Source organism: Mytilus edulis, chromosome 14 (genome assembly GCF_963676685.1).
Source record: "Mytilus edulis chromosome 14, xbMytEdul2.2, whole genome shotgun sequence".
NCBI classification, from domain to species: domain Eukaryota; kingdom Metazoa; phylum Mollusca; class Bivalvia; order Mytilida; family Mytilidae; genus Mytilus; species Mytilus edulis.
In genome coordinates, this window is record NC_092357.1 from 39,460,376 (window position 1) to 39,475,049 (window position 14,674).

A 14,674-nucleotide genomic window follows, 5' to 3' on the forward strand; every position below is an offset into this window, starting at 1 on the left:
TAATTTTAATGAAGTTACAAATAAGGTGATCCTGCCTAGTGAAATCATATTGGAAGATTTTTTGTTTTTTTGCTGTACATGTTATGACCACAAAATCCCTGAAAATATAATTCCATGAATGCACAGTCCATTGTTTATTTGACACTATTAAAATTTGATGGAGACACATATAATGCCCCCCCCCCCCCCCTTTTTGGAATATATCATTATGAAGGGACATAACTCAATAACTGTAAATGTGATACTACCCAAATTCATACCAGTACTTTTCTGAGTTTTGTGGTAATAAGCATTGTGTATAATGAAGTCATAACATTTAGTAGAGGCAAAATTAAGTAAGGAAATGGAAACAAAAAATTCAGTATTTTTTTATTTGTTCATTTTCTATGTTCAGTGGACCGTGAAATTGGGGTCAGAACTCTAATTTGACATTAAAATTAGAAAGATCATATCATAAGGAACATATGTACTAAGTTTCAGGTTGATTGGACTTCTACTTCATCAAAAACTACCTCGACCAAAAACTTTAACCTGAAACTGGACAGACGAACGAAATAACGGACGGATGGATGAATGTAGGTGGGGCATAAAAATTAATAAACTCATCATAGATACCAGGATTGACATTTTATATTTACGCCAGACGCGCGTTTCATCTACAAAAGACTAATCAGTGACGCTCCAATCAAAATATGTTAAAAAGGCCAAATAAAGAAAGAAGTTGAAGAGTATTCAGGACCGAAAATTCCTTAAAGTTTTGCCAAATACAGCTAAGGTAATCTATTCCAGAGGTAGAAAAGCCTTAGTATTTCATAAATTCAAAGTTTTGTTAACAGTTAATTTATAATTATGAACATATCAATGATAACTCAGAAGTGCTCACTTAACTGGGCTGGTGATACCCTTGGGGAAATAAATCTGCACCAGCAGTGGTTGAATGAGTCCATAGTACATGTATACCCTCTATGCACACTATCATTTTCTATGTTCAGTGGACTGTGAAATAAGGCTCAAAAATCAAATTTGGCATTATAATTAGAAATAATATGTCATATGGAACATGTCTACTGTAACTGAGTTTCAAGTTGATTGGACTTCAACTTCATCCAAAGCTACCTTGGCCAATAACTTTAACTAGAACTTTGCACAATCATATTCTATGTTCAGTGGACTGTGAAATTGGGGTCAAAACTTAAATTTGGCATTAAAATTAGAAAGATAATATCATGGGGAACATGTGTACTGAGTTTCAAGTTGATTGGACTTCAACTTCATCGAAAGCTACCTTGGCCAATAACTTTAACATAAACTGGGACATGTACAGACAGACAGATGGACAGACAGACAAATGGACAGACAGACTAACAGACCACAGACTGAAAAATATAATGGCCCTAGCTTTTGCATAAAAAAAAACGTCCTTTAATATCATTTTAGTATACCCCTATAATTCTTAAAATGTCCTAAGAACAAATTGCATTCTATATATAGGATATATCCTATATATAGATATAGGAAGATGTTGAATGAGTGCCAATGAAACAACTCTCCATCCAAATCACAATTTTTAAAAGTAAACCATAATAGGTCAAAGTATGGTCTTCAACACGGAGCCTTGGCTCACACCAAGCAGCAAGCTACAATGTATAAAGGGCCCTAAAAATTACTTTTGTAAAACCATTCAAACGGGAAAACCAACAGTCTAATCTATATAAAAAACAGAAAAGAAAAACACACCAGCAAAAGACAACCACTGAACATCAGATTCCTGACTTGGGACAGGTGCAAACAATTGCAGTATACTTTATGAAAATCTTATAACATTATTGCATGCAAGTCTTACCACAATACCCTCACAAATTCTAGATTTATATTTATATAACTAGCAATCTTATGACAGATGGCCTAATTATTGCATTTAATTGACAAAAAAATAATCCTGAAAAATTGGAGATCAATTGTTATCTTTGTTACCACCCATGGCTAGACTTGTACAATCAATGTTATCAGGTGAGTGCCAGGTGAACCTTATAAACCTACAGGTAAAGATCAAAGGGACACCTGCCAACTCTAATTAGCATCAATTCTCAATTAGTTTCAATTCATCTTAAACTGCAAGAAAATTTTCAGACATTTTTTTTCTTTCTTTAAATTCAATTTTCTGAAAAAAATATGAATGATGAGAGACAATGGTTTACGTCAATAAGACAGCTACCTAGCAACACATTGCAACCAGTGAAAACATCTAAAGGTTGAATAAAATTGACAATGGAAATGGGGAATGTGCCAAAGAGACAACAACCCGACCATAGAAAAAAACAACAGCAGAAGGTCACCAACAGGTCTTCAATGTAGTGAGAAATTCCCGAACCCGGAGGCGTCCTTCAGCTGGCCCCTAAAAAATATATACTAGTTCAGTGATAATGAACGCCATACTAATTTCCAAATTGTACACAAGAAACTAAAATCATAATAATACAAGACTAACAAAGGCCAGAGGCTCCTGACTTGGGACAGGCGCAAAAATGTGGTGGGGTTAAACATGTTTGTGAGATCTCAACCCTCCTCCTATACCTCTAGCCAATGTAGAAAAGTAAACGCATAACAATACGCACATTAATCTTAGTCTTCAACAAGAGTTTGGTGGTTCTGTTTTCTTTAAATTTTAAGGTCATTTTCTCACTTCTTTACACATAGTCAAACATTTTCTTAGTTTTTTTTATTCTTTACTGTTTTGGCCTACAATTCTTTAGTTTATTTTATTCCCTATTATCATGATTATGTAAACCCTATTTAGACCTTCTACAGATAAAGATTAAAAGACCACCTGCCAAGGCTAATTAGTATCAATTCACAATTAAAGTTTCAATTTACATTAAAATTTCAATCTAATTCTATAAATGATTTTTTTCTAAATAAATTTGAATGAAAGGAGACATGTGGTTTACATCAAGGAGACAGCAACCCAGCAAAATATGAAAACCAATGAAGATATCTAGATTACAATAGGAAAACGTGGTATGACTGTCAACAACCCAGCAAAATATGAAAACCAGTGAAGATATCTAGATTACAATAGGAAAACGTGGTATGACGGTCAACAACCCAGCAAAATATGAAAACCAGTGAAGATATCTAGATTACAATAGGAAAACGTGGTATGACGGTCAACAACCCAGCAAAATATGAAAACCAGTGAAGATATCTAGATTACAATAGAAAAATGTGGTATGACGGTCAACAACCCAGCAAAATATGAAAACCAGTGAAGATATCTAGATTACAATAGGAAAACGTGGTATGACGGTCAACAACCCAGCAAAATATGAAAACCAATGAAGATATCTAGATTACAATAGGAAAACGTGGTATGACGGTCAACAACCCAGCAAAATATGAAAACCAGTGAAGATATCTAGATTACAATAGGAAAACGTGGTATGACGGTCAACAACCCAGCAAAATATGAAAACCAGTGAAGATATCTAGATTACAATAGGAAAATGTGGTATGACGGTCAACAACCCAGCAAAATATAAAAACCAATGAAGATATCTAGATTACAATAGGAAAATGTGGTATGACGGTCAACAACCCAGCAAAATATGAAAACCAATGAAGATATCTAGATTACAATAGGAAAATGTGATATGACGGTCAACAACCCAGCGAAATATGAAAACCAATGAAGATATCTAGATTACAATAGGAAAATGTGGTATGACGGTCAGCAACCCAGCAAAATATGAAAACCAGTGAAGATATCTAGATTACAATAGGAAAATGTGGTATGACGGTCAACAACCCAGCAAAATATGAAAACCAGTGAAGATATCTAGATTACAATAGGAAAATGTGGTATGACGGTCAACAACCCAGCAAAATATGAAAACCAGTGAAGATATCTAGATTACAATAGGAAAACGTGGTATGACGGTCAACAACCCAGCAAAATATGAAAACCAGAGAAGATATCTAGATTACAATAGGAAAACGTGGTATGACGGTCAACAACCCAGCAAAATATGAAAACCAGTGAAGATATCTAGATTACAATAGGAAAATGTGGTATGACAGTCAACAACCCAGCAAAATATGAAAACCAGTGAAGATATCTAGATTACAATAGGAAAACGTGGTATGACGGTCAACAACCCAGCAAAATATGAAAACCAATGAAGATATCTAGATTACAATAGGAAGATGTGGTATGACGGTCAACAACCCAGCAAAATATGATAACCAGTGAAGATATCTAGATTACAATAGGAAAATGTGGGGATAGTCAACAACCCAGCAAAATATGAAAACCAATGAAGATATCTAGATTACAATAGGAAGATGTGGTATGACGGTCAACAACCCAGCAAAATATGAAAACCAGTGAAGATATCTAGATTACAATAGGAAAATGTGGTGATAGTCAACAACCAGGCAAAATGTAAAAACCAATGAAGATATCTAGATTACAATAGGAAAATGTGGTATGACGGTCAACAACAAGGCAAAATGTAAAAACCAATGAAGATATCTAGATTACAATAGGAAAACGTGGTATGACGGTCAACAACCCAGCAAAATATGAAAACCAATGAAGATATCTAGATTACAATAGGAAAATGTGGTATGACGGTCAACAACCAGGCAAAATGTAAAAACCAATGAAGATATCTAGATTACAATAGGAAAACGTGGTATGACAGTCAACAACCCAGCAAAATATGAAAACCAGTGAAGATATCTAGATTACAATAGGAAAATGTGGTATGACAGTCAACAACCCAGCAAAATATGAAAACCAGTGAAGATATCTAGATTACAATAGGAAAACGTGGTATGACGGTCAACAACCCAGCAAAATATGAAAACCAGTGAAGATATCTAGATTACAATAGGAAAATGTGGTATGACAGTCAACAACCCAGCAAAATATGAAAACCAGTGAAGATATCTAGATTACAATAGGAAAATGTGGTATGACGGTCAACAACCCAGCAAAATATGAAAACCAGTGAAGATATCTAGATTACAATAGGAAAACGTGGTATGACGGTCAACAACCCAGCAAAATATGAAAACCAGTGAAGATATCTAGATTACAATAGGAAAAAGTGGTATGACGGTCAACAACCCAGCAAAATATGAAAACCAATGAAGATATCTAGATTACAATAGGAAAATGTGGTATGACGGTCAACAACCCAGCAAAATATGACAACCAATGAAGATATCTAGATTACAATAGGAAAATGTGGTATGACGGTCAACAACCCAGCAAAATATGAGAAGATATCTAGATTACAATAGGAAAACGTGGTATGATGGTCAACAACCCAGCAAAATATGAAAACCAGTGAAGATATCTAGATTACAATAGGAAAATGTGGTATGACGGTCAACAACCCAGCAAAATATGAAAACCAGTGAAGATATCTAGATTACAATAGGAAAACGTGGTATGACAGTCAACAACCCAGCAAAATATGAAAACCAATGAAGATATCTAGATTACAATAGGAAAACGTGGTATGACGGTCAACAACCCAGCAAAATATGAGAACCAATGAAGATATCTAGATTACAATAGGAAAACGTGGTATGACGGTCAACAACCCAGCAAAATATGAGAACCAGTGAAGATATCTAGATTACAATAGGAAAATGTGGTATGACGGTCAACAACCCAGCAAAATATGAGAACCAGAGAAGATATCTAGATTACAATAGGAAAACGTGGTATGACGGTCAACAACCCAGCAAAATATGAAAACCAGAGAAGATATCTAGATTACAATCGGAAAACGTGGTATGATGGTCAACAACCCAGCAAAATATGAAAACCAATGAAGATATCTAGATTACAATAGGAAAACGTGGTATGACGGTCAACAACCCAGCAAAATATGAGAACCAGTGAAGATATCTAGATTACAATAGGAAAACGTGGTATGACGGTCAACAACCCAGCAAAATATGAAAACCAGTGAAGATATCTAGATTACAATAGGAAAACGTGGTATGACAGTCAACAACCCAGCAAAATATGAAAACCAGTGAAGATATCTAGATTACAATAGGAAAACGTGGTATGACAGTCAACAACCCAGCAAAATATGAAAACCAGTGAAGATATCTAGATTACAATAGGAAAACGTGGTATGACGGTCAACAACCCAGCAAAATATGAAAACCAGTGAAGATATCTAGATTACAATAGGAAAACGTGGTATGACAGTCAACAACCCAGCAAAATATGAAAACCAGTGAAGATATCTAGATTACAATAGGAAAACGTGGTATGACAGTCAACAACCCAGCAAAATATGAAAACCAGTGAAGATATCTAGATTACAATAGGAAAATGTGGTATGACGGTCAACAACCCAGCAAAATATGAAAACCAGTGAAGATATCTAGATTACAATAGGAAAATGTGGTATGACGGTCAACAACCCAGCAAAATATGAAAACCAGTGAAGATATCTAGATTACAATAGGAAAATGTGGTATGACGGTCAGCAACCCAGCAAAATATGAAAACCAGTGAAGATATCTAGATTACAATAGGAAAATGTGGTATGATGGTCAACAACCCAGCAAAATATGAAAACCAGTGAAGATATCTAGATTACAATAGGAAAACGTGGTATGACGGTCAATGAGACACTCAGTCAAAGACCAAATGACATAGAAGTTTTAAACAACTAACTGTAATCATACAGCCTTCAATAATGTGAAAAGCCAATACGGCATAGAAATCAATAATAGGGCCTGAAATGACAAATGTAGAAAAATGAAAGTTTATGAAAGGAACAATTAACGAGGCTCTGGATGGGGGGGGTGGGGGTCTGTTATTCTGTAAACATTTAATTTTCACCCCTTTTTTCTCTAATCTTTAAAAAAAATAACCCTTTTTTTCTCTTATCTTCAAAAAATTAACCCCTTTTTTCTCTAATCTTCATTTTTTTGGCCCGTTATTCTCTAATCTTCATTTTTTAAGGGCATTATTCTTTAATCATTTAACCCCATCCAAACCCTCATTAACGAAAAACAAATAAGGTATACAGCAACAAATATTTTTCAACATCTGAATTATACAGGCTCCTGACTTAACCTTGAGACTGGGAGGCACATCTAGTAGAGCTTTATAAGTTATTCAGTTTTCAAAACTATGTTTATGTCTATCATGTCTATGAAAATATGTAATACCATATATTTCAAGAATATGTTTTAAATAGAAATTCATATCAAAATATATTAATTTATAAAATATAATCAATCATTGCAACTAAAAGACTTTTTCTAGATTCAAAACAGCAAAACCTCAGTTTGTTTAGTGTTATCCATACACATATAATTAAGATTTTAATAAACAAAACTGGATCTGTAACTTTTTATTATACTCTCATAAGAACTGACAAAGGTACAGATACATGGACCAGAAATCAATATGACCCCCTCCCCCTACTGATGAAGATAGGCAGGGCATGAAATGTTAACGTTTTAAAGGAGAACTAGAAAAAGATATATATGTTTGTACTCATAATCACATATTCCTAGTTTAGTTAAACAAACACTATTGCCTGCTGAATACAATACAATACAACACTAGATCTTTCACATTAGTCCCAGTGGGTTTCTGGGTAATATGGACTAAATGTCTGCTTTCTATACAAATTAATTTATACATTTGCATAACTAGATTGTTCTAAAAATATATGAGGTTCATTAGGGATATTATCAGATAAAACCTCGGCTGAGGGGTAATGATTGATTGTTCAATTTAACCATTTATTATGAGGTCTTTAAGGTCATGAAGATTATCTAGTTTTAAGGACAAATATTGTAGTATCGGAACCCATACTGTTAAAATTACTGTTGGTGGAAACTAATATCTTAGTCATGTTAGTGGATACTGTTGATTGGGGAAGGCTGTACTCTGAAATATCTGTTTATTTCAAATGCTATTCAATAGATTTATTTATTTTCATACTTCTGGTACACATAAACTTTCACATATTGGGGGGGGGGGGGGGGGGGGGATTCTTGGATAGGTTCTGACTGAAGTTGGTGGGGTGCCATAAAAATACTTAATAGGATTGATTGATTGATTGATTATTGGTGTTTAACGCCATTTAAGTGCTCTTGGCTATATATAATGGTGTCAAGTTTTAATTGGTTAGAAGAAGCCATATTTAGTGCACCTGGAGAGAACTAAGATTAACATGAAAAATAACAATCCTAGTCAATTAAAATTGATGTTGAACCCACAATCCAAAGACACTGGCGGATCCAGAAATTTTCATAAGTGGGGGCCCACTGACTGACATAAGAGTGGGGCTGCTCCAGTCACGCTTCAGTGATTCTCTATATAAGCAACAAAATTTTCCCTAAATCCGCCTCTGAAAGAGCAAGTAAAATGAGAAGGAAAATGGCAGATTTTACAATAAGAAGGAATTATTGTTTTTTTGTATCCATCAAAAAAGCAATTGCTGAAACTGTGAAACAGACTGTGTAATGGAGTAATGCATTATGTTATTGAATAAAATGTGTCTTTCTGAGTAAATAAAAATAAAAATTACTCTGTGCTTGTGTTTTTTGTTAGAATTAGAGGGTTTTCAATTTCAAAATATTGGACATGGAATAGACATCATGACCTACTTTACTGACATCCAGCTTATTTGGAGTGGAATTTTGAAGTATTATTTATAAGTTGAGCCTTATCACATGGACTTATATTTAAATAAAAAGTCTTCTTTTGTGTTTTAATCATAACTTTAAGGCAGATTTTTATTGGTAAAGGCTAAAAAAGGTAATTTAATAATATTGTTGCTAACGTCACGTCTTTTCCGTCCATTGTGGTATGTCACGATCGCAATTTTCTTGTTGGTTCTCAGACAGGCAATTGTAGTTATTTTTATCCCGGGTTTTATAAATAATTGAAAATAGCAATCATATTAAATTTGGATGACGTAAGGGGGTCAAAGGACTTGAGGAATCAATATCATTGGCTGTTTTATTTTTTGCGAACGTTACTACTTGAGGTTTCCGTCCAAATCAGTGTCACGTGAGCAACATATATTTAGATCTGTAACTCTCCTGTATAGGAGTTACGATATCGCCCTTTGCAGAATTAGATTCGGAGTCAGTTCCTTCACATGATGGGGTAGCAAAGTAGGTTAGTTGTATGTAATATCGTTACAAGAGGACCTTAAATGTATTCCGTCCATCAAAAAGACGTTCGCAACAAAACGTAATGTCATGATAGTAGATGTTGCTAATGTTACTATTACGAATTGGTTTCATGTGTATTCATTTGATATAAAGTACACCTGCAAATGACATTCTGTATATTTAGAAATTCTAAACCAGACTGTACAATTTTATTACTCCAGGCATATATTAAACATCACTGTGTGCATACATTTGAACTTTTAAAGATGTTGTTGCTCATGTTACATGTCCAAATGTCGCTAACGTTACTTATTTTTGTCTCCGTCACGTTAGCAACATGAAAGTAGGAGACAGAACACAATACTGTAAAATCTGCCAAATGCAAACACTAATAGGAAAGACAGATAGACAATCACCAGTGAGTCAAAGACATAGCACATGCATTGTCTTAAGACAAAGCCTTTTAAAAGCTTAACCAATCTCTATGAACTGAAACCTCTCTTAAGCTTGCACTAGAAAGAACTCTTTTCTTTTATTCACCTACATGATTTAATCCTACAAGCAAACTGAATTCCTAATATTTTTTATAACAACCTCTTTAAGAATAAGATCGAGATAAAATATTTATCACAAAGCTTGAAGAAGCCTTTGATTTACATTTCTGTCTAATTAGCAAGATTAACTTTTATACAGACCAAAAGAAAACCTTTAAGATCAATTGTAATTTCTGTGTAAAGGTCTTTTTCTAATATTACCATAAAACTTTGTCTAGAAAAATAGCTTTGATCTTACAAAAATTGCTAACTTTGATACCCAATGTGAAACATTTTATAGATAATTCTGATGGCATTGAATCATTAAATATTCAATCCTGTTTTAATTTCTTATCCGTAAATATGTAAAGCTTAAACAACTAAAGCCAAATGAAAGCAACACCTGAAAAATCTATAAGCTTTAAAGAATTAACCATACAAAGAGTATCATTTGGAAACAAAAGACAAACATTTTAAATAAGATAATTTCAAAAATTCTACTTTTAAGCAATACATATATATACATGTATTTTAATTCTTTATACAATTTATCAAATATATACCAGGATAGAAAATACCATTGAAAATTTTATAATTTCTGGTCAAAAGTAAAGGAATAACATCGACTTCAGATTTCTTTTTTATGTTTAGAACAAATTTAATGTTGAGATTTATGAGTTTTTGTACTCCATAAATGATTTGTCATACAAATGTTACATTTAAAATTCACTGATTGATTGTGTTGTTTAATGCCATTTTCAGCACACTGGGCTGCATCACCACAATAAGTTTTTTCCAGAAGAAGCTGAAATACCAAGAGAGAACCATCAGGAAAACTAACAATCCTACAGTCAATAAGATCTGAGTCAATGCTATTAGCTTGGTTCAAACAGGGGCAATTTAAAAAAAAAAGGGGGGGTCCCAACCGAGGACAAAGGGAGGCTGGGGTCTAACTATATGTATCCATTTAAATGCATTGATCGGCCAAACAAAAAAGGGGGTTCAAACCCCCAAAACCCCCCTCTGGATCTGTCCAAATCAAAACATATGCTATCATAACAGGCTAGGGGTTATTGCAGTTTTAATTCTCAGACCACACTACCTATAAATAAACTGAGACCCCTTTATTCTCTTTATTCTTTATAACATGATTTTTCTTTATTCTTTATTCTCTTTATCTTTATAACATGATTTTTCTTTATTCTTTATTCATTTTACCAATATTCTCTATCAATTTTATTATATTTGATTATTTTTCACTATTCTTGATCTTTTATACCTTTTTATTTCGCACCTTATTATTCTCTATTTTATTAACCCAATACAGCCCCATTAAGCAGGTAAAGCACTGTCCTGAATAGACAAGAAAAAGACAACTTATGGGTTAATTAGCCTAGTAAATTCAAGTAAATTTTAGAGTTTTACAACCTCTTCCGAGTTCTGTTTAGTCAGCAGATCTTTCCTACACTGTGTTAAATTATCCCATTGATCTTGTCTAGACTGCAGGCCATTTATACCTTGACATTAATTGTATTGTCACATGTCTATTGTTCAAGACCTGTATTGTCACATGTCTTTTGTTCAAGACCACATGTTGACCTTAGGTTGTCTTTTGAAATGGAAATAAAAAGGAAATGTGTATTATAATTCAGTGCATGAAATTGCCCTTGTTAACTTACAAAGCATTTTATATCCGGTTTTTATTTCTTTTCCTTTTTCATTTCTTTTCCATTAAAGATGAAGACAGCTTTTCTCATTACATGCTTCAAGCATGGCCAGAATACTAAATATAAAATGAACAAAAAGATACAACTTTTAACATGTTTAAACTGTTGTTATTTCCAAAACAATCTTAAAGTTAAATTTATGAACCAATTCTTCTGTTTTCATTGGACTGCTGTCTAAACTAAATGTAAAATTTACTTCATATTACTGTTACTCATTTTTTTCTTTGAACATGAAAAAGTTTGAGATGGATCTTCATGGGATAAAATTTATAGCTGTTCTGATACACATGTTACAAATATCATTGTTAATGAAAGATCTTTAGGGGCATATGAGTTTTCATGGATATTTGATTTTGTGGTTTTACAAAAGTCCAGTGGTAATGAGGCAGAGGGAACCCCCCCCCTTTTTTTTGACGATCAATACATTTGAATGGGATCATATGGTCAGAACACCTCCCCCCCATTATCCTGGGTTGAAAACCCCACTTTTGAAAATGGTTGGATCCACCCCTGCAAGTCTGTGTTCATTAGCCAAAGACAATGTGTACTTCATTGCAAATTAAAATTCATGGTTAAGCTACATGTATACCCATAAAATCCTTGAAAATTGGTTTCTTGTGAATAATGACCATAGTATCACAGTTATTGCCAAAAAGTTGTCTTACCAGATAATTTCTCTTTAGGTCCACTGTAATCTTAAGATATTGTATTCCATCTACGTCTGAAAATAAAAATTCAAGTGAACTTTCAACGTTCTATAAAGCAATGGTCATTAGCCTAGTGACACTTGATAGAATGTTGACATTTCATATCAATCATTCAATAATGATTATCACTCCGTAAAGTGCCCCTAAACCAAACTTTCTAATCTTTAGAAATCTAAAACACATCTTTAAATTTTAAATACAATAAAATCAAACCTCAGTTGTCAATTCCTGTCAATAACATACAATATTTGTTAATTTCTTGTCGATATCACTTTTCAATCATCAACAAAAGAAGACACCCATATTTCAAAACATTGAACTTTAAAGGAAGGGGTTTCCCCACTTGGATAATCCATTTAATAGTAACACATGTAAATAAACAAACACAAAGATCATTAGGGTCAAATATGAATACTTATTAGGTCATTATTGATAAGTAAAAATACAATTACTAATGCTACCTGTATTCTAATTTTGGACAACCCTCATAGTGATTTCCTTGTTTATGTTTGGTTTCCTCTATCCATGACCTTTCACCTGTAAGATTTAAACAAATCTATTTATAGAAATTAGTAATCACCATATATATATATATATGTTACATGATATATATAAGGTGTATAAGCATGTAAGATATAGTCCCGCTTAAATTAGTAATACATTGTACTTTCAAAAGGTGACTTAAAATTAATGAAAAAATAATAGTCATTTTTTTATACATGTATCCACAAATTAATGTATACATGCACATATATATATATAAATATATATATAGCAAAAGAGTTTCAATGAAAATAAATTTTAAACAGAGATTGTCATTTTGCATAAAAAATATCACAAAATGAAATCCCATTTTTAACTTGTTAAACGAGGGGAAAAGGTCCCTGCATGTCTGATATATATATATATATATATGAGCAAAGAAAGAAGAAAACTTTTAAAATCAAAGTCCTTGTTAAACAGATTCAAATTCTGTGTACAAGGGACACATTCTTGTTTCATTCCAAAGTTATTATTTTCACTACACAGGCTTTTAACTGGTTTGTCAAATTCTTTGTCTTTTAAAGTGTGAAAAAACAAGAATGTGTCCATAGAAAACAGATGCCCAACTTGCACTATCATTTTCTATGTCAGTGGACCAATAAATTGGGGTCAAAACTCTAATTTGGACATACAATTAGAAAGATCGTATAATAGGGAACATGTGTACTTAGTTTCAAGATGATTGGACTTCAACTTCATCAAAAACTACCTCATCCAAAAACTTTAACCTGAAGCGTGGCCAGACGGACCAACAAACAAATGAAAGGATGCACAGACAAAAAAACATAATGCTAATTCGTAATAAAAATCAAATCTTAACATTAAATCAAATGGCACAAACTCTCAAATTTTTTGTTTGTTCCTTGTCATTGATCAAAATATTTTTTCTCCAAATTTGGATATCAGAATATCTTTTGAGGTGAATTAACTGGACACCCCCCCCCCCTTCCTTTTCAGAGTTAGACAGTCCTTTCCTTACAAAATTCATGCTTTTATATATATATACATATATGTACTTGTCAAAGTGGTGGAAATATCATATATATTTATACTGTGATTTCAAAGGAGTAGGTCCAGTAAGATCCCTTTTTGGCCCCAAAATATAGCAGTTTTACAAAATTGTTAAAATGTATACATTTTGTTATTTATTGGACAGTAGAATGCTTCTGCTACATAAATATGGGCTGTTTTTGACAATACGATGTACATATATCGAGTACTAGCACCATTAAGACATGCTAAATTACTGAAATCTTCACAATTTTAGCATTTTGGTTAAATTTTAGACGGTTTCCGTGTAAAACGAAAGTGGCCGCATTCGTGTTCATCCAAAATATTTAAATGTAAGTTGTATTTGATGATAATACATAAAATATATAAAGGTTGAGGATGAACACGGATGCGGCCACTTTCATTTTTGACAAAAACCATCTTAAAAGTGATATTTTTCAGCATATTTGGTAGATTTTTCATATTTGAGCTTGAATCGGAGCATTTGTAAAGACTACATTAGTTAAAATCTTTCACATAAATTAATATAATCAAATAAAATAGACACTTAAGTGTTTAAAAAGTGGTCAACATCTTTCGTCAGATGAACCTGAAATTTGAGGCCAAAATCGGTCCTTACCGGACCTACTCCTTTATATCATCATGATCATTGTACATGTACAGTTGTATTATCTCATGAACCTTAATGAAATATTTGCTACTGAACATTAAGCAATCATTAATCAATCAATCTTTGTGTGTACATGTGTGGTTAAGGAATGCATTTCGGTTTTAATGATTATCGATATAAGAATTGAACGATGGACAGTTAGTGCCTGAATTTTACTTGCAACCTGATTGGAAGATATTATAAGAAGTGAATAATCAAAGTTTAGGCCTAAAAAAAAAAATGTTGTGTTTCCGGTCACCCGACCGACCGTCCTTCAGACCCCCCGACTCAAAAGTTTTTAAAGCTGATGTGGGAAAAAAAATAATTTGT

At 33.1% G+C, this 14,674-nt stretch overlaps 2 protein-coding genes across 3 annotated transcripts in view; one reads left to right on the forward strand and one right to left on the reverse strand.

The window, feature by feature from the left end:
• LOC139503477 (uncharacterized) overlaps positions 1–14,674 on the forward strand; it is a 210,555-nt gene that overhangs the window by 110,027 nt on the left and 85,854 nt on the right. The window lies entirely within an intron of this gene.
• The window catches only part of LOC139503471 (mitogen-activated protein kinase kinase kinase 13-like), a 92,462-nt gene that overhangs the window by 69,347 nt on the left and 8,441 nt on the right, over positions 1–14,674 (reverse strand). The window contains exons 2-3 of one of the 2 annotated variants that reach the window (XM_071293250.1): positions 12,603–12,678; positions 12,100–12,155 (exon numbers count right to left, since the gene is read on the reverse strand). The gene's annotated coding sequence lies outside the window, so the exon portion shown is untranslated. Of the gene's footprint in view, positions 1–12,099; positions 12,156–12,354; positions 12,460–12,602; positions 12,679–14,674 lie in introns of those variants that run through there. The other variant, XM_071293251.1, reaches the window with a different exon arrangement.